The 24,138-nt window shown below is 39.0% G+C and overlaps 1 protein-coding gene across 3 annotated transcripts in view; it reads left to right on the forward strand.

Annotated features, from left to right (window-relative positions):
- ADAM23 (ADAM metallopeptidase domain 23) overlaps nucleotides 1-24,138 on the forward strand; it is a 169,339-nt gene that overhangs the window by 60,972 nt on the left and 84,229 nt on the right. The window lies entirely within an intron of this gene.

The raw sequence follows: 24,138 nt of genomic DNA on the forward strand, positions 1-24,138 counted from the left end.
TTCGAATTGGCTAAGTTTCTGGCCATTTGTTTTCCTCCCAAACAGGCCAACTTCTGATGAATTCATGTAAAAACTTTTCATAAATAACTAGTGATTTTCTCCTATGTTATCTGTGAGCCAGCAAAAACATTTCCTCTGTTTATGAATTAAATATTTTTTGAATGCATGTGTTCTTTTCAATAACATGCTGTTTACTGAGTCTTTACTATCTATGTACAACACATATTAGTGGTAATCAGTACTTTCCATTGACTTGGAAGAGTAGTAGAAAAGAAGTCAAGCACTCATAAATAGCATGTTTTGGTGATTATGACCAATATCCTTTTAATTTTCATGTAACTTCAGGTGTGGAGGGTTGCTGCACACAAACATCCAGACCATTAATCATCTTTCTTATTCATGGCACACTAAATCATTGGCCTGGAAAAGGCCCAGGCTTATAGAATGTTTTCATTCTTGTCCATCTCCAGTCTCCTTATTCTTCCCACCCCTATCCTAATGAGGCAGTCATCCCAAAGGGTTTTACATGGTCTTTTATTCTTACATGTTCTTATAAGATATTACGGTTTTGTGGGCATTTTATTTTATTTTATAAATAGTGTTACACTGCAGATCTCTATTCAACATTGTTTAAAAATCCATGCCTGTGGGGGCATGTGGGTGGCTCAGTGGTTGAGTCTGCTTTTGACTCAGGTCGTGATCCCAGAAGCCTACTCCTCCTTCTGCCCATGTCTCTGCCTCTCTCTGTGTGTCTCTCATGAATAAATAAGTAAAATCTTAAAAAAAAAAAATCTATGCCTGTAACTGCGTATATCTCTTCCATCCTATGTAACTTTTGGAGAATATCTTAGGTAGGGTATCTAACACTCTTCCATTTCCCCATGGGAAGAAATCTAGATTTCCTTCAGGTTTTTATAACCATAAGCCATAGTGTAATGGACCTATGGACCCATCGCCTGTGTAAGAATTTTTCAAAGGCATATACCCAGGAGCAGGATTGCTGGGTCATAGGGCAGGTTTATACATAATCTGATGTAGTGCTGCAGGATTGCCCTGCAGAAAGTCTGCAAAACTCTACTCTTTAGCAAAACATAATGCTTCAGCAAAGCATAAGAGTAGAGTGTTTAAATCCCATTCATTGGTAGGATGAGCCGAGTGTTTTTTTCCTCTCTAAGCATGGTTATTTTCTGTATGTTGGGAAGCTTTTGCTTATTTTTATTGGTTAATGATTTCAGAAATATAAGATTAAACCTTATAAAGTGAAGCAGCATCTCCTTTGTGTAAATCAGTTCCCTTGGGATTGCATTAGTTTGGTCAGGCCGCACATGAGCCTTAGGGTAATGAAAATGAAAAGTTTGCTCTTCTAGTGCACTGTGTTGCATCATGGTGTTAATTTGAAAAGTTTGCATACTTACAAAGAATTGGATTCATATTTATTTATATTTATTTTAAAGATTTATTTATTTCAGAGAGAGAGTGAGAGCGTGCACACATGCAAGTGAGCAGGGGTGGGGTGGGGTGGGGAGGAGGAGGAGGGAGAGTATCTTGAGCAGACGCCCCACTGAGCATGGAGCCCCACTTGGGGCTCAATCTCACGACCCTGAGATCATGACTTGAGCTGCAGTCAAGGGTCGGTCACTCAACTGACTGAGCCACCCAGGTGTCCCTGGATTCATACTTATGTAAAGCTAGGTATCATATCATATGTCAGGAGAGCCTTTGGTAACTGTGGAACGAGAAGAAAAGTTTGTACAGTAAGAGGTGAGAATACTAAGAGGGAGGAAGAGATACATGGCCCATCAGCACCCAGAACATCACTGGACGTAAAGTAGAGGCAAGGTCAGAATTTGTGTAATGGGCGAGTAAATAATGTGTCATGGTGGGAAGTATGCTAAACTTAGGTCGTAGCTAAATGTTTTATGGCATTCTGATTCTGCCACTTGGGGAAAGAATGGCACTACTCTGAGCCTCAGTTTACCAAACGGGCCGTATGGGGGAGACTGGCAATGCAACAGACCCGTAACAGGCCCCTAGTTCCTTCAACAAAGTGCACTTCCTACTTCCAGACTCTTCATAATCTCTTGCCCAATGTTCTGTCATAAATTGATTCTGGTCTTGGCTGGTGTAAGGATTTCTAAAGAGTCTCTTATTTTCTATTTTTCTCTTCATGAAAGCACTTGATTGAAAACTGGAGTAAGGTTCTGTTTACAAACCACTCAATGATAACTGCTTTATTTACACAATTGTGTGTGCTCAAACTATATACATTTTGACCTATCTTTTCTCATCACCTAAAACCTATAAAGGACTATTTTTAAAGGTCTGATTTTTTTTAAAAGATTTTATTTATTTGTTCATGAGACACATGCACACAGAGGCAGAGACATAGGCAGAGAGAGAACAGGCTCCAAGTGGGGAGCCTGATGCGGGTCTTGATCCCAGGACTCCGGGCTCATGACCTGAGCCAAAGGCAGATGCTCAACCACTGAGCAACCCAGGTGCCCTAAAAGCCTGATATTGTATAACTTCAGAAGTATAAGATTGCTGATGCATGGATTGCTTCACATTAAGAGAGTTTTGAAGAGAACTATAGTTTATTTCTTGAAACGCTAAACTTAAAAAAATGAGTTATTTTTGAAAGAATCCTTCCAAAATGGATAAAGTATTTTTCTTCGATAGAATATATATCAGATGTGATTTCTTTGATAGGTTATATATTAGATGTAATTTCACTTTTCGTTTTAATATACAAGATTGCTGTTTGCTTGCTTGACCAGCAGTGTGATAAGCTTCGTGGCTGTTTTCGTGCTGTGGGCTGTAATTTTGACTCGCAGTGAACCTGCTGTGTCATCCCAGCTCTTTTGGTTTTTAATATGTTAGAGCCAGAATAATAGATAACCAAAATTATTAGCATTTTAGGTAACTCAAGAGTTAATAATGTTGAATAAAGACATGAAGTCTTCTCTAGCCAAGTGTAAGAGATACCCTGCCTTTAGAATAATGATTTAAAAGACTCGGGGAGTCTTTTGCCTTGTGTCCTGGATGCTGGCCACTTTCCAGGTGGTCAAGAGGATCAGGAATCTGAGGTCTGGAAAATAAGGGGTATTATTTTACTTTATAACAGAATAACTTTAGAAACATAGCTATCAGTTTGATATGTACTTTGTCATTTATAGAGTCATAGAGTTTGCACCAAATTTTACCATTTACACTGAAGAAGAGCCTCTAATTTAGTAATAGATTCTTTTGCCCAAGGTGACTCTGGTACGTTTTGAGTCCTAGAACCTAGAATTTCTAGCTCATAGCTCTTTTCTTTTCCTAGTATGGAGTATATTGCCTGGAGGGCTCTTATGTATGTGACTGTAGATTATGTGCTTGGAATTATTAAACTGTACACTCTGTAATCTATCTTTTATGTTATTTATTTATTTTTAAAGATTTTATTTATTTAGAGAGAGTGTGCACAGGGGAGGGTCAGAGGGAGAGAGAGAACCTCAAGCAGGCTCTGCACTGAGCTCCATCCCACAGCCTTGAGATCAGGACCTGGGCTGAAATCAAGAATTGGAGACTTAACAGACTGAGCCACCCAGGTGTCCCTGTAATAGATTATTTAAATAGTAAAGTTCCGGGACAACCAGGTAGCTCAGTGGCTGAGAGTCTGCCTTTGGCTTAGATCGTGATCCTGGGGTTCTGGGATTGAGTCCTGCACCTGGCTCCCCAAGGGAGCCTGCTTCTCCTTCTGCCTATGTTTCTTCCTCTCTTTCTCTGTCTCTCATGAATAAATAATACAATCTTTAAAAAAAGTAGTAAAGTTCAAATAGAAGGAAAAGTGAGTGTATCAGAAATTTGATGAGGATTCGAGGACAGAGAATGTAGATTTCAAGGTATTAAATACCAGACTTGATTCCCGTAAGATTTTCTCTCCTAACTTGGTAGAGCCAAGTGGTTTGCAGAGCAAGAAGGGCTATCAAACCTGCCAGCTCTTAAATTTGCAGGTGGGTAGATTTGCCATTATAGGCTTCTAACAACAATGGTTTAGACCTGGTTTTCACTTCCAGAACTATCAGCAAAAGGATAAAAATTTTCACTCAGACAGACTAAGTTAGCAAGACCTGGGATTCAGGCAAAAATGACAGTAATAATTGACTTACTGAGAACTTCCAGTGGGGGGTCGCAGTTCAAAGTGCCTTATGTGAACAGACTCATTTAATCCTCCCTACCACCCAAGAGATGATGAACCCAGATAATGAAACCAAGGCACAGAGAATTCGATCTTCCATGTTAAGATCACACGTCTAGCCTGGGATCGAATCAACATACGAGCTCTAGAGCTGCATGGTTTCCTAAAAGAGACAGCCTCATCTAACTGTAAGGAAATCCAGGTTTCCATCCAGCTTTTCCTCTCCTTGAGAGAGTTTGGTATCTCCGGGGCAGCTCAGATTCACATTGATTCCTAGAGGGTCTAACCTCAATTCAGTTGGGTGTTGACATAAAGTGGGTCATCACGTTAGGAAGAGTTAGACTTAGAAGTTTCGAGTTCTCTCACAAGACTGCATCATTTCTTTTCCCCTAATTAACCCATGTCTCTCAGAGGCCACGGGGCTCCTTGGAATGCTTTATCAAGGCTTTAGGTAAACCACGCCTTATTTTTCATTACTACAGTCTCTATAAACAAAAGGCAGTCTCTATGTTCCTAGTTATTCCTTGTCGTTTTTGAGCAAGTTTTTCAGAGGAAAGGGCTTATGGGAAGGAATGAGATACCACAAGCTGACTTTGGAGAAGGCAGGATGATGAGGGGAATAAAAAAAGGGAACAGGGTGGGGATGGGAGCAGTAGTAACTTTAGCTAAAAAGTAAAATGAGGTGGTCTTAAGTCTCTGTTCTCAAGATTGGCAAGTAGTTGGTGTTTTTGCTAGGAAGAGGAGAACCTCAATTTAGGAGTCTTTCTCCAGGGCTTTTCCGTCGGCTTACCATATCAGCCATCATGCACCTTAATATTCCTATGTTTCCACTCTTCTGGCCTTCACTCTTTTAGATTTTTCCTCAATTCTAGCTTGACATCCATATTTGCATGTCCAGGTGAACAGGATACCTTCATTTGAATTTTACCTCCTACTGTTGCAGATTCAATCTTTTTATTTTTACGAGTGTTTGCTGTTGGAAGGATAAAGCCTTCCATGCTTTCTAATGAACTGGAAAAATTTTAATTTTTCTGTTGCTGACAAGACAGTTATTTCCTTAACAGGGGCATAGCTTTGACGCTTAGCTTTGTCTAAGTGGAATGAGAAATATTTTGTTTTCTAGTTAACCATACTTGTATTTTGACACTGAACAGTAGGCATTTGCCTAAATTAATGATTGGGTAAACTTAGAAGTAGAAATGAAAGAGAGTGGGCTGACTGAAATGATTTTCAAAAATGAAAGAAAGTGTTCAGAGAATCTGAGAAACACTGGGATTGTACATTATCTTGCAATAAAAGGAGATTCATATCTATTTAAGGACTTTTGCTTTTCAACATTGACATAGTTAGAAATAAATGCAGGGCTTTTTTTTTTTTTAACAGTAAGAAAGTATAGTGAAAGTTTTGACAGTTGATAAAGTCATGATATCCTAGGTGACAAATGGCAGTCAGATCCTTGCCTGATGGGATTTATTGTATGGAGTTTTAACAGAGGCTTCATTCGAAAGTATGCTTTCTTTGGGGGATTTTGTCGGAATGTCCAGTGTTGTGTATTTTCAAGTCATAATTTTATGCTTGTGTTTGCTCTCACTGATATAAAAATGTAGTTTGTAGGTATCTTTAAGCTTTGCAGGAGTGTCCTTTTTTTCATGACAGTCTTTATGCAAACCCTTAGTATCTAGGCTGGGAACAGACGATGATTATACAGCACAGATCTATAGGGCAATGATCGCTGTGCTGCCTGCTGGGACTTCCTTCACTTCTAGGTCTGTTTTCCAATGGAGAAAAAGGTATGAAGAGAATGGGGAAGAAGAGATAAAAAGGGAGATTTCCTCCTTTTTTTTTCTCATTGCCTAGTTCATTTTAAATTACTTCCCCAATAGTGTTTAGAAAAGTAACGGGCTCAGTAAAGTCCCCTGCTTTTCAGGTATCACTTACAAAAGTAGATGTTAGCTGGCAGTTAGCACCTACCAAGTTTCATGTACATTTGAGTAATAAAGATCTTTTCTTATTTCTGAGAAGTCAGCAACAACATAAGACTTGTAACAAAGCATCTTAGTAGCTCATTGGATCATTCTCTCTGAGTCTTATTGATTTCCATCCAAAAGCAGAAGTTCATTAGAGTGGCAGCTTGCCATGACAAAGTAGTGGATATCCCCAGTTACTTCTTCATCCTCAAGACTGAAGTTACAGACCTGTCGTTACTGAACCATCATATAAAAAGCAGCTAATGAAAGTGTTTAGTCTCCTTTTAAATGCCAGAAATCTTAATAATTCTGAGGCATAGAAGAATAGCTGTGACCTCGAAAGCAATTTTCCAAAAGAAAAATTTTATTGTTTTTGTAAAAATGACACTGCTTATTATAACATTTAAAATCAGTACAAAGAAGTATAAAGGAAAAAGTTAAAATTATCATTCTGAAGCCGCCATTATTAATATTTGTAAACTTAATTCAGAGAATTCTTTATGCATACAAATGGAAGGCTTGATAGATTGTTTACAAAAAATAGATTATTCTATAATGATATCCTAAACATAAATGATTAAATTTAACCAAATTGGAATTTAATAAATATTAAAGTTAGCAAAAGAAAAAGGAGTAAAATGAAAGAAGGATGATGATGAAGGTCAGATGTCTATTTCTTTGTGACAAAATGTTACTTGCTGAACAATGAAGGACATTGTTTAAAGTGTTAAAGAAAATGGATGTTTCAACTAGATTGTATACTAGAATGAAGAAGAAATTAACATATTTATACTTCTTCCACTTTCTTCCTTAACAGTTTTGGTATTCTTTTTACATTGTCAAGGTTTATAACATCTGTATTTTGTTCAATCCTTAAAATTCCCATAACTTAAACTTAAGGGGTTCAGTGCCCAACTTGAGTCCTTTCACCATGGCTTCTCCATTCCTCCTGAATTATTTGTATTTTGCCTGATTGGAATTAACTGAAAAGTATGTTAATCAAGATAGATTTGTGAGTGTTGTAGTTCATGAATTCTTGAATGAGCAAAAGTGTTTATTACCATTATACTTGAAGAGTAACTTGGATGGATATAAAATTTTTGGAGCATACTTCCCCCAGGACTTTATGGAGTTAGCCCCACTCTCTGGACATTGAGAATTGTTGTGGATGAGTCAGAAGCAATCACATTTTCTCTTTAGAGAGATTGCTTATTCTGGCTTAATGTGATTATTTGATTTTTCCATATTAGTAGCTTCCCCAAGATTAATAACACTAGTATTAATGGTGCTTTATAAAGTTTTCCAGGAACATGGTTCGTTTGTTTGAGCTGCAAATTCAAGGCTTTCTTTGATTTTAGGAAGTTTATGTTTCATTTTTTGTCTATTTTTTTTCCTTCCATGTGTTTTATTCTCTTCCTCAGGAATAACAACAAAGAGTATAGGTGATCTTCTGTATCTGTCATCTTTATATCATTTTATTATTATTATTATTATTATTATTATTACTTAATTATTATTATTAAGATTTTATTTATTTACCTGAGGGAGAGAGAGAGAGAGAGCTCAAGCAGAGGGAGCTGCAGAAGGAGAGGGAGAGACTGACTCCTTGCTGACCAGGTACCAGATGTGGGGCTTGATCACTCCCAGGATCATGACCTGAGCTGAAGGCAGACATTTAATGGATTGAGCCACCCAGGTGCCCCAATATATGATTTTATTATTGATTTCTGACTGATTTATTATTGATTTTTTTCTTTTTCTTTCCAACTTGATTGGCATCTTTAGAACACTTATTTTTTATTTCACTTTTTGCCTCCTCAGTTTGCCAGCTTCCTTTTTATCTTATTCTATTCTTTGATGATGTTTCTTTGAGCTCCTTTTAAAAAAGAGGTCATGTCTATAATTTCTTTGAGGTCATAGGGAAGTATTTATCTGAGCATTTCCTCTGCTTCCTTGTGATGTATATCCTTCATCTTCCCTGGCTTTGGTCCTTTCCTTCTTTCTTTTCTTCTTTAGGAGTTATGCTCTAGTCCTCTATTCTTTTCTCTTTGGTTATGATGACTCCATGCCCTCTGGGAATAGCTGTTTGCTAAAGCCTAGTGCCAGAGGAGAGGGAGTAGCAGCAGGGAGGGAGCAGGGAGTCAGGGTCCCATAGCCTGTTTATGTTTGTTGACCTATTCACTCTTCACAGTCTGTTCCTCTCCTTGGCAGAGGCTATCTTACTGGGGGAGGCGGGGTCGGTGGAACTCCTTGTAGAGCTCCTGGGAGCTCCATGTGCTGAGCAGAAGTTTGCCCTGCTATCTTCCATCATCTCCTTTATTTCACATCCGAAAAGTCCTTTGGTCAGTTCAGATTCTGAGGAGATACATTTTGGCTCAGGGTTTTCAGTATTCAGCTTCACAGTTTTTGGTAGCTTGAAATTAAGACTGTTTCTCTTTGTAGGGCATGTGGAATAGTTTTTTTTCCTCTATTTTTTTTTTTATTCTTCTGTTGTATATGAAGAGTTTATAATCTGGGACATGGAAAAAAACCAGTGACAAGCTTAAGACAGAAAGTGAGAGGGAGGGAAACATTTTCAGTTCTTGGAAGTATGTTGACCATTACACATTTCTCTTCATTTCTCTTAGGTCTTGTTATTGTGGTAACAGCCTTGGATTTGTAGAATGGATGAGTAGGTAACAATGAGGATCTCTTGACTAGGAGCCTTCACTGAGTTATCCAACACTAGGTGGAGATGACTGGGGTTGGGCTGTTTGGATCATTGCTTCAGTGACATTTGTGGTGATATTTGGGCAATTCTAGAATATAATGCAATGCCTAGAATGCAGATAAAAGAGCTAAAGAAAACTGATATCCATGTACTTGTTATCTGAAGTTATGGGATTTAAAAAAACTTAGAATCATTTTTCATTTCTAAAACAAGCTGTTTAATATCTCCTTAAAGAATAAGCAAACTAAAATAACTTTTTAGTTAGGAATTATAGGATGATCAGGCGTAAGACACAGAGAAAGGAAAAAGCAGGGTGCCTGGGTGGCTCAGTCGGTTAGGCATTTGCCTTTGGCTGAAGTCATGATCCCAGGATTGCTTCTCCCTCTGCCCCTCACCCCACTCATGCTCTCTCTCTCTCAAATAAAGAAATAAAATCTTTAAAAAAGGGAAAAAGCCTCATTATACTATTACTTCACTCATCCTTTCTGATTTTGGATTGTAATTTAGTGTGCATATTCAAATTATTAGTCATTTCAAAAATATCTTCTGGTTGTAGATATTATTAGTCATCCAAAAAGGCTAAGCGTCATTACATGGCCTCAGGATTTTTAAAATTGTGCATAAAAATAGAGCAATTTGTAATAATGATCTATTTTCCTTGATGAAAAAGTAAGAACCCTGAAAAAGATTTTATCTTGTTGGGCAAAAAATGTCAAACTTTGATATACTGTGACACTGGTCTTGCTTTTCCTCAGATCCACTGTTGGTGTTATCGCTCTTGAAGTCCACCTTCCTGGGTGCAAATAAATTTCTTAAACAATAGGAGAAGGTCAAGTGAAAAAGGGATTTGGAGTTCAGAAATTCATTGTGAATTCAGAAATATATTTTAAAATAATTATCAAAACAGCCGAGATTGATTCTTCTATCCATGATAGTTTTGGTGATTGAAAACCAGTATTTGTTTAAAAAAAACAATTTAAGTTTCTAGATTATTCCAGTGAAGGGCATGGGATGGTGTCACTTATCATGTTCTTTTGAAACCAGTTATCAGCCGTGGCAGCTCCCTGTGGGGTCTACTTTACCTTGTGCCACACATACCCTTCTCTGTCCTTATGTAGCTTCACAGAAAATCAGTGCGTGGGAGGGTTTTGTTTGTCCTATGCCTTTAATCTTCTGTTTAATTAGCTGTCTAGTTTGAGAGTTAAATATTTTGGTAATAAAGTCATCAATAGTTCAAATCCTGTCTGGTCTATTACTGTTTGTTATATTTTGGAACTTTTCTTTTCCATACTTTGGCGTTCTCCAAGAACTTCTTTTCCCTTTCTAAGTTTTACTCTTTTAATAGAAATGGACTCCTACACCAACACTGGAGTATAAAAATGGCCTAATAAGCCTGCTATTTTTAGGGAAGGAGAAAGTTGCCTTTTGTTCTCTCTGTGCTTTTCACTTCCTACTTGTTCTTTAGACGTTTTTCCCCTCTGGTCTTAGTTGTGAGAGCTTTCTAATTCCAGATGCCTTTTCCTTGGTCATTTCTGGCTCCATTTGTCTCATATTTGAAAATTTTAATGTCAGAATTAAATTGGGCTTTTCTGTTTCTATTATTGACAGGTATTTTGGATTCCTTTCCTTCTAATTTATTAAAATTATGAAATATTATATGTAAAAGAGTGGAAACGTGTTTTTATAGTTTAAAGAGTAATAGTTAAATAGACATTCATATATACTTACCGTGCGGGTTGAGAAACAGAACATTACTGTTGTCTTAGGAGCTCCCTGTGTGCTTTTTCCCCAATACATTTCTTCCACCCCTGCTTTCCCCCCAGGTAACTTCTCATCCTGAAGTTTGTGTAGGAGATTTGGGAGTTGTTTTTTGTTTGTTTGTTTGTTTGTTTGTTTCCACAAAGCAACACCAAAGACAAACCCAGCAAAATGGTAACAACAGAATTTTCAGAAGAAAATGTGGATGCATGTTTATTCCTTGCATTTCATAACAAAAGAAAGCTGTGTAGATTGTAAGGAGGATTAATACCGAAAGGGTTCAGCTGTTCATGCTGACTTACTGAAATTAGAATTAGAGTAAAATGAAGATTTCAAAAGTATACAATGAAAATATTCAGTAGACTGACATCCACCATATCTTTCTCTGATGTTCTAGGGAACTATTAGAAATTTCCTACATTGGTTTCTCAGTTTGAGAGCTCATGACTTCTCTTTACCTCTTTGACTCCTGATCCTTGAGGATACATACTAGTAGCATTTCCATGTCTTAACAATTTGTTATAGAGAGCCCATGAAGAAATTATGCATGTATGCGCATGCGCGCATGCACACACATACGTTCCTTTCATAGAGCTCCAGGTACAGGTTGAAATAGTAAAGAGGCCTGCCCTTACAGTAATTTTGCTATCACATCTATTCTCATCTTCCTTCCTTCCTTCCTTCCTTCCTTCCTTCCTTCCTTCCTTCCTTCCTTCTTTCTTTCTTTCTTTCTTTCTTTCTTTCTTTCTTTCTTTCTTTCTTTCTTTCTTTCTCTCTTTTTTTAAGAGAGAAAGAGAGAGAGAGAAGCTGGGAGGGGGGCAGAGATAGGATCTTAAGCAGGCTCCACGACCAGCACAGAGCCTGACTTAGGGCTTGATCTCAGCACCCTGAGACCATGACTTGAGCTGAAATCAAGAGTCCAACACTTAACCAGTTGAGTCACCCAGGCACCCCTTCCTTCTTTCAGCCGTACATTTCCACTCTTCATGGGCAGGCTGCCTGGTTTGGCTTTCAACTTTATGGATACTTACTTAAAGAAGAGACAGTAAGTAGCCTGAGTCTCAGTTTTCTTGCTGCCATATATTGTCTCAGGCCTCGCCTTCCTTACCTGGGGCTGAGCTCTGCTGGTGGGACCCTCAAGTTCCTGTGGATTCCTCACGCTGGAATGTGATGTGACATCTTGTCTTTTGTTTCTTCTGAGCTTCCTGGCTTGTGGACTCATCAACAACAGAATTTTATTAGGATACCTCTTCTGTGTAGGTGACAATACCAAAAACTGTGGATACAGTATGGAACCTGCCATTTCTATGGGATGGTAGTTTGGAGAGTCTCCTTTGCTTATCTGGTGTTCACGTACTGGTGTGATCTCTAGACTCCATGCATTTCAACTCCTAAATATTCTCTTGGCTGAGTTTTGACTCTACCAGACTACTAGCTTCTGGATTTTTCTCTGAATGTTGTCCACTCCATTTTCTATCCCTATTGTGAGTTACCAAACTTGGATGTGAATCTGTTCACTTAGGATCTTTCTCCTTCCTTATCATTTCCAACTCATGATTCTAGAACTTTCTGTTGGTACTTAGTGAATTTGCTACTATGGATCACATAGTTAATTGTTAGACTTTTCACCAGGGTTCTAAAAATGTCTGGTTTTAAGATTAAACTAAAAATAGTTTCTCTGAAAGGACCTAAATAGCATAGTTTCTCCTTTTTTCTGTGTCAGTCTCTCTGGGATTTGGCTGCTTCTAGAATCTTGTAAAGGTTTTGCTTTTGATCCAAACATTGAGAGGCACTTTAATTGTGAATGTGGATAAGATTGTCTACCTGGACTTAACATTTTAAGACAACTTAATGAAAGTTGTCTGGCTAGAGAAAAAACCTGTTTATAAAATTGTCTTAAAATTCTGTTGTTTTAGATACGTGGTATTCTTCTTTTCTCTACCACCACCTATTTGATTTTAGCACTGACACATTATATACATTAAAACAGAAGGAGTGTGTCTGCCTATAAATTATTTTTTTAAGATTTTATTTATTCATGAGAGACACACAGAGTAAGGCAGAGACATAGGCAGAGGGAGAAGCAGGCTCCTTGCTGGGAGCCTGATGTGGAACTCAATCCCAGGACCCCAGGATCACACGCTGAGCCAAAGGGTGGCTCAACCACTGAGCCACCCAGGAGCCGTTGCCTATAAATTATTTAAAGTGACTTTTAAGATATACATTTAGAGAATTAAGTGGTGATAGTTAATAATTTGAGTAGCTTTTAGGAGATAAAAATTCAATTTTAGGGCTATGCAAGATGTCCAAGCTATATAGTTAGACTGCAATAGATTACTCATCTGTAATCACTATTTTATACGTGTCCTTCAAAGTGACATGAAATGCCATCACATTTGCTTATCAAAAGCTACGTAAGCAGGATAAATACTTATTTTTCCCTGTTATCTTTGGTTTTCGGTATTTTTGCAATAAAGCACTTTAGTATGACTTTAAGTTTTTGAGTTATTTTTAGTTACAATCAAGTGATGGTTTTGTAATTGTTATCTGATTTTTAACACACCACTTAAATAGGTTGGTGTTAACACAGATATAACTTAAGCAATTCTTAAATATTAGCTCTTAGGTTAGTTTCTCTTTTATTCATTATTAATCTAATCTGTAGAGAAGCTTATCACTTAGCATCTTGAAAACTGAGATGTTTGTTCCTTTTTGGTTGAGGTATACAGAAATGTAGAATTAGGAAAAAAAAAAAAACCATAAAGAGGCTTTTTACATATGCATGGGATACAGAACTTTTCTTTTAGCACCACTCTTGAAAATGCTGGCCGAAGTTATCCCAGTACACAGCAGTTGATTATTTCATAAAATGTGTACCAAATAGATGAGAAGTGTGCATTAACAAGCCCCAGCTCCCAGGTTAGCTCAGGTATATTTTTAGGGTAGGAGATGATGGTAGTCATACTCACTTTCACTATTTTAAACTTGGAAGTGTCCTTAGGGATCCTATAACCCAACATTCTTGTTTTTTGTAAGAAAACTTACACAATATAGTTTCATAATATTATTGTTCCACAATATTAGGGACTTCTCCAAGGTCTCAGAGACAGTGTCAGAGTCAGGCTAGGAATCGGATCCCTGCATGCCTCTTAACCCATTCATTCATTAATTGATGTAAATTCCTTCTACCAGCAAATACATCTGGGTGTTATTTAGTTCAGGCATTCTTTTATAACTGAGGATATTACCATGAACAAAGTGAAAAAGGTCAGGTTAAGCACTCTAAAGAGCTACACCGAATCTGAAAGCCCATACCAGTTAGAAGGAATCCCCTTTCCACAGAAGCCACAAACGAATGGTTTTTCTGATAAATTATATACTCTTCAAAGGTCTGTTACCTTGCTATTACGTTGATATGGTACATAATTTGGAAGCATGAAAAATTCTCTGGCTAGAGCAATTGATTTCGGAACTCATGATTTTTGTTTAACAATCAGAGGCCTAGGGAACCCTGGGTGGCGCAGTGGTTTAGCGCCTGCCTTTGGCCCAGGGCGCGATCCTGGAGACCCGGGATCGAATCCCACGTCGGGCTCCCGGTGCATGGAGCCTGCTTCTCCCTCTGCCTGTGTCTCTGCCTCTCTCTCTCTCTCTCACTGTGTGCCTATCATAAATAAATAAAATAAAAAATTAAAAAAAAACCAGAGGCCTAGTGGATCATTTTTCCTTAAGATTTTTTAAAAATGTGTTCATGAGAGACACAGAGAGGGAGAGGCAGAGACATAGGCAGACAGAGAAGCACATTCCCTGCGGGGAGCCCCACTGAGGGACTCAATCCCAGGACCCTGGGACCATGACCTGAACCAAAGGCAGACAACCACAGAGCCACCCAGGCGCCTAGTGGATCATTTGTTGATGCTGTGAAGTATGGGATGAATTTGAAGATCATTTTTCTAAGTGGTAATTTAAAAAATGGGTGTTATTTTAATAGTAATTTTGTACTTGCTTGAAGAAGCCCTTAAGAAGTTCTCGTTTTCCTCCTGGTCTTCTTGTTGCTATCTGTGTTCTTGTGTGCCAGATTAGTTTGCTGTTACTGCAGAAGCATGTTTCTCGTTGCTGCATTGTGACAGTTGCTTGCACACATGTGCTATTTAGGAAGGCCTGGGCTTATCATCTCTAAACGTCCCCGTTCTATGTAGGAAGCGTCCCGCGATCACCTATAGAATGTTGCTCTCCTGCTTCATGCAGAGCAACCTAGGATGACCATTCCGATCCCTTTCCTTTATCGCGCTGTGCAGTCCTGCCTGTCAGTCTGTCCCGCAGGGCTTGCTCGGTGGCATTGGGGCTCAGGTTAGCCAGCAGACACTGTCCAGCCTCAGGTTGGCTGGCACCAGTGAGACAAAGGGTTAGGCTCCTCCCGGGGAGGACAGCGCCCAGGAGATCGCCGTGGCCCGTCTACAGAACTCTTACTCTCCCTGAATTATTAAAAGAATGTAAAATTGCAGAGTTCACACTGGCACTTGCATAGCAGATGCTAGGACAAGTATCTGTGATTTACAATAAAACCATTTGAAGGAATGGAAACGGTTAGGTAAAAATTCCATCGTCTCGGCTGATGCTCTGTCCCGCCTCTGTTTTATTTGTTTCTCCTCCGTCTTCAGCCAGTAATTGAATGAGTGAAGGAAAGTTAAGGCCACCGGTTTTCACCTGCTGACGGCCTTGCCTTCGCCTTTCCGCTGGTCTCTTGCTGTTCTCTCCTGCTGCTAACATTAATTACTTTGCAGATGGCTCTAATTGGCCCAGTTAGAGAACCTCCTCTGCGCAGCCCTCCCCGGCCCTCCAGACTTTGCGGCTTCCGAGGAGCCAGGGTGCGCCTCGTGCTTTCCGCTGCCGCACACCTGAGTCTGGCTTTCCCAGTCTGAGGTCCTGACCCCGACGTGCCCTTCTTTTCCCAGGTTACAGCTCCGTGCTGAGCCCCGTGTCCTGCCAGGGCCCCGATCTGCCTTTTTCACAGCCCTGCCCCCTGGGACGGATGCCCTGGCCCAGCTGGACTTGGAGCTGCCCCCTGGATAGGCCTCCCTGGCTGCGCCCGGTCCCCCTGGCTGTATCACCCACTCTTTCCCGCCTATGGTTCCCTATTTTGTCACAAATCTGACCGTATTTTGTCATAAATCTGCTTAGGCCTTGCTTTCTTCTTGAAAAAATTCCTGATCGTCTTAGTTGAAATGAGTTTTCCTCTCTGGGGGCAACCTGATGCTTTATTATTCATACCAGGTGACCTGTGGCCTTGCCTTGTTTTAGGTAGGAGATTATAAACACCTCGACGGTATGGACTGCGTTTCTCCTTGGGTCCTCACCCACTCCCTCCAGCTTGAACAACCTCCAGGTGTTCAGGGAGCGGTGGGAGGACCGAGGTGAGGGGACAGAGAGACAATCGGGCCACTGCTCCCCACATGGTTGCTGGGGGTGTCGATGGTGTCTGTGATTCCCTTCCTGTCCCGAACCTGGTGGGTAAATAAACCCCCATTCCCCACCTTCTTTTAAAAAATATCATATGTGTTGTGGCTCATTTTAGAAGCTAATATATATTCATTGTAAAAACTTTAGGAATTAATGGGTGAGCCAAAGAAAGAAAAGAAAAACCAATGACGGTTCCACAGAAAACAATAGCTCACTGTTATGTTTGAGTGTGTATCTTTGCAGATTTTCTCCTTTCTGTATTGTAAACATACTTTAAAAAGGTTACCAAACATAATATTCTCTTGTTTGCTTTTTTCACTGAACAACGTTGTAAATATCTTTCCTATTGTCTGTAAAACCACATATAAGTAAACCAGCTCATACCTACATCGTCTTCAGAGAATTATGGGTGTATATGTGTGAGTGCTCTTGTCTGGTTATTTCTTCAGGATACCTTTAAAAAGTAGCACTTAGGAGATTATAAAAATTTATGGATTTAAAGGGTGAGTATGTTTTTAGGACTTTGATAGCTGTTGCCAAATTGTCCCCAGCAAGGCGCACTAATACACATTCCCAACAGTAATGCGTGGAGTGCTCGTTTTTTCTAACTCTTGCCAGCTCTGGCTGTTAATATTCATTTTTACTTTCTAAACCGATGGGAAAAATTGGTCTCTTATGGTCGTTTTAATTTACAAGTCCTTTATTACTAGTGCAATTGTGCATTTGTATATAATTGAGGACCATTAGTATTTCTCGTTTTCTTTTTCCCCCCGTGAACGGCATTTTGCACATTCTGTTTCATTAATTGCCTGCCCACATCCTTTGCCCATTTTCTATTGAATTGTTTATCTGTTTTTACTCGGTTTTAATTTTGGCTCCTTATGTTAAGGATTGCAACCTTTGTTTTTCATATATTTTGCAGATTTCTTTTTTTTTTTTAGCTTTTCTTGAAATGTTGTTTATGGTATTTTTTAACTCATGGAAGTCTGAACATTTTTATGCAGTCTTATTTGTTGTGCTTTATAATTTCTGGATTTAATATTGTGCTTAAAAAGGCCTCTCCTTCCTAACACTCAGCTGTATTTTTATAGCATATTTATAGCTTTATTTTCAAAAATACAAATCTGTAATGCAAATATTTTTAGTTTGGTATAAGACATGATTAGAGGTCTTTCCCCAAATATTAAGTCACTTGTCCCATACATATTTATTCTTTAATCTCTCTCTTTTTTTTTACCAATTTAAAATGCCATTATTTTTATATATAAAGTTTTTGATATGAACTTGAATTTCTTTCTGGGCTTTCTGTTCTCTCCTTTGAGCCATCTGTCTCATCAGGTCACTGCTGTGTAGCTTGGTTATTACAATAGTAATATAAATATAATACTAATATCCTATTGTAACTCTTTTAAGAAAAATGTTTAGGTAGTCATAAACATTTGGTCTTTAAGATGAACTTTGGAATAATTTTGTTGAGTTATAAAAATTTACTGGATCTTGCTTGGAAGTAACATTAAAGTTATAGAGTGTGCATCTATGCATCTGTACATACATGTTTATATATCTACATATATAACACATACATGGAATTCATTTCTCTTTTTGTCATTGTTGGTAGGAACTTTTCTCCTAGACTACTACTAGGTGGTTTTTGGTGATGCACATAAAAACGTATTTTGTTTTTGCATATTTATCTTGTACCAGCTATCTTATTTAATGCTTACTATTTCTGACAAATTTTTCCATTGGTTTCCTTTTTATTCTCTTGACCATTTCATTCATACTTGGAAAGAATGAAACACTGTGTAAACATATGTGCAGTTTTTCTGATAAACTGAAAAATGGAAGAAGCAGGGAGTTCTCCTAGGACGTGGCAAGAATTGGTTTTGGAGGAGAGCTGTCTGACCTGCACAAAGTTCAGGAAGGCAAGGTGGATAACAGGTCCATACCCACTCTTTACAATTTCACTGTGTGTGATGCCAAGTTTAATAGCTGTAAAAAGAAATGTTGGGCAAGTCAGAAGAGAACCCGCATTGGCAATATTCAACACACTGTAATATTCATTATTAGCTTTAAAGTTGTGTATCAGAACATTTCAGTTATGTGCAATTGTGTTCAAGAGGTATGCTGTTTTTATTTGGACTCCATTTCCCCTATGTTTAAAAAATATATATATTTTAAAGGTTTTATTTATTTATTCACAAGAGACACAAAGAGAGAGAGGCAGAGACATAGGCAGAGGGAGAAGAAGCAGGCTCCATGCAGGGAGCCCGATGTGGGACTCAGTCCCGGGACTCCAGGATCATGTCCTGAGCTGAAGGCAGATGCTCAGCCGCTGAGCCACCCAGGTGTCCCTAAAAATCTTTTTTGTTTCATGATCTGTGGGGTAAAACCAGATATGTGAGAATACCTGACACTCTGTTATGGGGGAATCTTGGAATTTCTGGCATATACTTACTTGCAGAGATATTAGCAACTGCAGCTCGGAATGGGTTCGCCACTTCGTGTGGTCTGAGTTCACTAGAGATGAAAAGGATTACTCCTAGCCTATTTTGCTTTGACCTTAAGTATAAGTATGGACATTTAAAATATCCTGCAAATGAGTTCAATCAGAATGATGAATCCACACTTTGAAGAAGCTTGTCTAGGTTTTCCCCACCTCACCACCACCTAACCCTTCCCTAGCTAGTTCCACTTCTTAAGCAATAGAGGACAATGTCTTAGGTTTTTATTTTAATTGGATGAAAGTGGTTAAAAAGACATTTTTTTTTTTTCCCTACATCGCTAATGAGTATTGGCACAGAAGTGGGCCTTTTATAGGTGGGCTTGCTGGGTTGTGTAGCACAAAGAACATGTTTTTTTCAGTGCGATAGCTTCTCGCCAGGTATTTATGGGTGGTCTTAATTGTAAATACGCCTGGGGGTATGGAGTTTCCCAGGAATTATAACTGTCCAATTAACTGTGGGCACATCTGTAATTCACTGGGTGTTTTAAACCTTTGAATTTTGTGCCACAGATTAAGAACTCCCTGTTATTATCCTTACTATCCTGTCAGTTCTTGCTTAGGCTGCATCAGGGGTTGTTGAATCTCTTGAAAAGTTGATGCTGTGGAAGGCGAGCAGAAATGCTAAATCAAGCACGGGAACAGTGCTTTCTGGCATTCGTACAAACCAAAGCTTTCCGTCAGCTATGCCAGTGCCCGCGAGCGCTGCGGATGCTGAATCATGAGTCTGGAGTAGAGGAGACGGCATTGGGAACTTTATAGACTCAGCAAAGGAGCCACCTTTGCAGGCCACAGTAACCTGAGTCAAACTTCTCACTAACAGGTTCAGTCAGTTTTCCTTTCTTTCTTTTTTCTTTCTTTCTTTTTTCTTTCTTTCTTTCTTTCTTTCTTTCTCTTTTTTTTTTCTTTTTTAAGAGGGTGAGAAATAATTTGTTGCTGGATGCCATTTGAAGCTTTTGATGAGAACATGTTCATAACCATGGACTGTGTTTCTTTGTGGTCTACGGCCTTCTGCAGCAGCCATCTTACTGAGCTGATTATCTTTAAACCTCTAAGCGTCTTAGATGGAGAAATCACTCTATTTTCTTTTCCTTGTAGTGGTTTGCTGTCTTCTGATATGTGGAGATCCATTACGAAAATGGAAGCCACAGCACTCTAAGGTACAGTTAAGAACATTTGGAAATCCTGTAGCATAAACATACTTGCTCATAGAATTATTCATTGCCTGCTGCATTGTTTTGAAGTTTCTCAATAAGATTATCTGTTCTCTTGTACAACAGTGCTATTTTTAAATTTGAAATAAGTTTAGAAGAAACTTACTAAAACATACAAATGTTTGAGATAACATTAGAGATTTTGTATATTTGGACCAATAAAGAAATGTTTATTGTTTTGGTTTTAGATATAGCATCTTCTGTAAATGAATGATATAAAGAGCTATCCAGTTCCATAGCAATACTTTCAAGTAGTAGATCACCAGCTTGTGGTCACAGTGTGTGACCAGACTAGAATGGCTTTTCCCTGGCTCCGCTGCTGAAGGAATGCTCTGTTGGCCTTTAGGTCCTGTTAGAAAAGCTCATTTTGTTCCCACAATTTTTTAATCAGAGGTATAAATTCTGAGGGCTCAACATATTAATTTCAGTGAATGTAAATTGCAGAACTGGACTTCTAGAGACTGGTAGTTTGACTTTTTTTTTTTAATAAAGAAGTAAATGACTTTTAACTCATGTAGACCAGATGATTTCCTTGTGGTCTAGCCTTTGTCTTCCCTAGCATTTTTCCTCATAGCCCAAGGCCCTGACCTTTACTTTATCTCTTTCTGAACAATTCAATTTGCTCGATTAACCTTTCATGACAGCGTTATCCAAAAGAAAGCATTATATTCTTTCTTTAGAGTAAGGGATTCAAGTTTTTTCCCAAAAAACCTAGGAGTCATCCACCCTTTTTGGTTAATAAGATTTTTAGGCACAAGGGATTCCTGGTAAGTAACTTATCGCCAGTGATTAAGCTCCTTGGCTTCTTCATAATGAGCCTCCCTATAGTGAAAGATATAAACCTTTGGAAGTTTTGACCACTTGGCTTTTCATGTGCTTACTTTCATTAGAAACATAAATCTCAAATTTAAGGACTCCAACAAATATATTTACATAGGAAATATTTCCCCGAGGCATATTTCTCTCTTTGTGTGAATTTCCAATGCTTAGATATTGTAGCAGTTTTCTTTGTATATTGCTGTATTTGCTGATGATTCTGAAATTCTTTGAACATTAAATTTCTAAATTTTTCTTTGTGATAAATCTTGGCATTAGTATAGTTGAAACCATGTTTCTGTAACAAAGATAAAATCTGAGATTTAACACTATAAAATTTTATCTTTTATTTTTATTTATTTTTTAAAGATTTTTTTTTTTTTATTTATTCATGAGAGACACAGAGAGAGAGAGAGAAAGAGAGAGGCAGAGACACAGGCAGAGGGAGAAGCAGGCTCCATGCAGGGAGTCCGATGTGGGACTCGATCCTGGGACTCCAGGATCACGCCCTGGGCTGAAGGCAGGCGCTAAACCAATGAGCCACCCAGGGATCCCCTATCTCTTACCTATATTATGGTCCAATACAAGTTGAGTGGCTTTCCTCAGAAGCTCTTATCCAGATCATGATGTAGGAACTAGGTTGCATCTATCTTGTAGCCATGTCATCTGGGGCACGTGGCTTCCAGAGTTGCCATGGAAGAGAGAACTTGGAGAATCATGCATGGAGTGTAATGGCCACACTAGAAGGGTGAACATTACTACCCTCTGTATCTTCTGAGCCATAATTCAATCTCTTGGCCTTAACCTCACTGCTGGGAGAAGCATTGAAGCATAGGTTTACTGTGCTAGGAAGCAAAAAATGAAATGAGATATAGTGGCTACATCACATCATTTCTACCACAGCTCCTTTCATTGGTTTGATTCTTGGCTCACTTGTCATGTTTTAATAGTCTTGCCATTCTCCTGCTCTTAGACTTCAGCATCTTCAGGGTGCTTAGCCTGGCCCTTCATAATTGAGTAAAATCGCATTCAGCCTGACTCTAGAATTCATGTTCTTCTCAATACCACAGTGGTATAGATTCACCATTAAAGTGCAGAGTGAGGAAGTTCAAGAGAATTTCCTTACTCTGGTTCTTCCACTCTTTCCCACCTTGCTTTGAACTTGCATCCTACAGTTATCCCTTTACTTCCAAGGATCACCCCTCTTTCACCAGATAACTGGCATGAGAGGCATTGTGGTAGCCATGTCATAGCTTTTCTGTAACTTTAAGAATTAGAAAAAGCATGTTTATTTCAGAATTTAGGGCGTTCCCCAGCTCCCTTTTATCAGTTCTCACAAGAGATTAAGTACCAATTGGCTGATCAACAAAGCAACTTGACCATTTATGCTTGGGACCACACTTGCCAGATAGGGCAGCATTGGCATATCAGAACAATCCGTTTCCAACAGGAAATTCTACTGGGGCAACTAGTAGAAGCAGAAGTGGGGGGAAGGCTTGAAGAGCATCTGCAAGCAGAGACTGCCAGACAACTCCTTAGGCAAACGGAGATGGAGATTACCTGCTTCTTCCCCACTGGGTGGGGCCAGAGACACACCACCACATAATTAACTATCCATTTCTTCTTTCCAGTGTTACTTGTTCATCACTGAAAGATCTGACTTCAAATGACTTTAAGAACATTATAATTAATTAGTTTACATTTTGTTGTTAATTCACTATCAGGGAGATTACAAATGTTTGCTCACTTGGCCAGTATTGATTAAAGGCCTACTATGCGTTAGGGATTATGCCACGTATTGGGATGTTGTGGTGAGCAACAGAAACCGTGTTAAGGGAGAGAGTGCCATGGTCAGACTGGAGGAAAGGATGGAGCAAATGGTGAGGTGGTGCTTTTTATAGGAGGTGGAGGGTGGAATGGTGTGATGACAGGAGCATACAGTGTTATGTCCAGCTCAGTGTCTGTCACAGACTCCTGTAAAAGTCACTGTTTTCCTTCTTTAAGACTCCCAAATGCAGGAGATGTTAGAAATAGTCATGTCCATGGTCGGGGGGAGAAGGAGGGAAAGCCCTTTAAAAGGGGTAAATAAGATAATTAAAGTGACCTTTATCAGATTTGACAATTAATAGTTAGAATGCTATTATATACCCTTGTCATCACAAGCAAATAAATTTGTTTTTAACTCTTAGACATGCTCCAGTAATCCCGTGGTTGAGAACTTTGAAAATAATGAATTACCTGTAGAGAAAGGTAATTAGAAGATAGCTAGTGAAACATCTCTCTGCCTTGGTGTTGTAGAAGCATTCCTCAGAGAAATGTTACCATCAACAGCCCTGTTTATGTATATTCACCGTGCTAATAGCTGACTTAATTAACTAGAAATGAAAGAAGTTTCTGCACCCTGGCAGGTATTTCCAAGTACATAGAGTTAAGAATTGTCATTACTTTGACTATTTCTTAGCTTGTTAAAAGGGAACGAATAGACGTACCATAATTTGTTTTCAAATGTAGAACATCAGTAGATACACATTTGATTAATAATTTCAATAGAAGTTGTCTAAGGCGCCAGCATCGGCCTTATTTCTGTGTTGTAAAGGCACACATGGGTCTCTTCCTCTACGGACTGGCTCTGAGCTGCCTCCAGCCTTCTTCACCCTGGCATGTTAGACCTGGGTCAGATGCAGCTCTCAAAATGATGCAAAATCATTTGAAGTATATATTTCTTTTAAAGAAGTAGTGTCAAAATTTCCTAATAAGAAAACCTACACTTAGGCAGAACTAGAGAAAATAGAATGTCAGAGTAGGAAGGGACCTGAGGATTCATCTGCTCCAGCCCTTTTGCAGAAGAGGAAATGGAGGCCTAAATTTAGGGCATGCATCTGGCTCATATATAGAAGAACCTACTTTTTGTCCTCCACTTACCCTTAGGATGAAATGAGTTAACCTCTTTCTGGTCCCTAGCACAGTGCCTAGGACCTAGTGAGTGTTCAGCACATGTGACCTATTGTTTTTCATCAATATTTCTAGTGGCAGAGCCTGAAGAGGAACCCAGATGTCCTAATAGTGGCTCTCTCTGAGACTTGTATTTTGTATTCCCTACATTGTATACGGAGAAGAGTGTTTGTGGAGAAGTTGAATTAAAATAAAAACATTGGGGATGCTTGAGTGGCTCAGTGGTTGAGCCTCTGCCTTCAGCTCAGGGCATGATCCCAGAGTCCTCAGATCGAGTCCTGCATCAGGCTCCCCACAAGGAGTCTGCTTCTCCCTCTGCCTATGTCTCTCCCTCTCTCTGTGTCTCTCATGAATAAATAAAATCTTTAAAAAAATTAGTGGCAGCCTCATTGCTCATTGCTGAGCACGGACTTGGTGCTGAGTTCTGGGCTAAGCATTGTGTGTATCTAACCTCCAAAATCCCATGAGATTCATACTCTCTATTGCCTTCGTTTGACTCAAGTAAAGTCTGAGTTGGGTAACTGGCCTGTGGTCACAGCAGTAATAAGGGACTGGGCTAGGCTTACGGCCTACTTTGTCTG

Source organism: Vulpes lagopus, chromosome 22, assembly GCF_018345385.1.
Source record: "Vulpes lagopus strain Blue_001 chromosome 22, ASM1834538v1, whole genome shotgun sequence".
NCBI classification, from domain to species: Eukaryota; Metazoa; Chordata; class Mammalia; order Carnivora; family Canidae; genus Vulpes; species Vulpes lagopus.